Here is an 880-nt window from a genome sequence, read left to right as displayed (position 1 = left end):
GGAGGAATAGCCGAACGGCTAGCTGATGTCAGCCCCCTCACCATCCGCAAAGAAGTCATTGACTTCTTGTCTACCAGACTGAGTGTTCCAGGACACGTTCGCGATGAGATGGCTGAAAGCCAGGATTTGCAGAAACAATATGCAGATGAAAAAGGAAGAGGCAAAGTAGAAAGCTTTTGGGTCGGGGCCCTGGTTTTATTCAATTCAAAAAACCTGCCTACACATGCAGCCTCTGCTATCTTCAGGACGAAGCTTCGTCACGGTTCTTCGGACCGGTTAGGGTTGTGGCCAAGCGGGGCCTAGCGTATATGCTGAACCTTCCAAAACGGATGCGCACCCACCCGGTGTTTTACGTGGGCTTGCACAAGCCATACCAGGATCCGGCGCATGTGAACGTGGAAGCGTTGGCGCCAGAGCAGATCCCACGGGTCCTCGGCTACCCAGAAGTTGAGCCAGCAACTGGTTCTGAGCACAAAGTGCAACAACCTTAATTTCTAATGGCGCCAAGCGCTCCACCGTCGCATGCAGCGACGCATTTGCCTGCTCCACGGCTTGGAGTCGCTCCAACAGAGCGCGGTAGTACTCAAGGTGAGGCAGCCGGCGCACGACGTGCTTCAAAACCTCAAGAGCGTCCGCACATATGCTACTTCAGCATGACGCTCAGCGAGGCTCCGATCACGAAGGACCTCGTCCTCAAGGGCTCGAAAAGCATCACGAGTCAACGCCCGCCACCGATTCTTCTCGATGAAACCGGTGACTTTCAAGAAGCTTATCGCACTCGTGTGGGTGGTCAAAGAGGTGGCTCTCGTGTACCCGCTACGCGGACAATACCTGTAGCGCTCGTCCTGGTGAAAGCGCTACAGATGACGAAGCGCTCTTC

The sequence above is a fragment of the Plasmopara halstedii genome (genome assembly GCF_900000015.1).
Source record: "Plasmopara halstedii genome assembly, contig: Scaffold_614, whole genome shotgun sequence".
Classification (NCBI taxonomy): Eukaryota; Oomycota; class Peronosporomycetes; order Peronosporales; family Peronosporaceae; genus Plasmopara; species Plasmopara halstedii.
The sequence above is the reverse complement of the archived record's forward strand: the minus strand, read 5'-3'. Positions refer to the sequence as shown.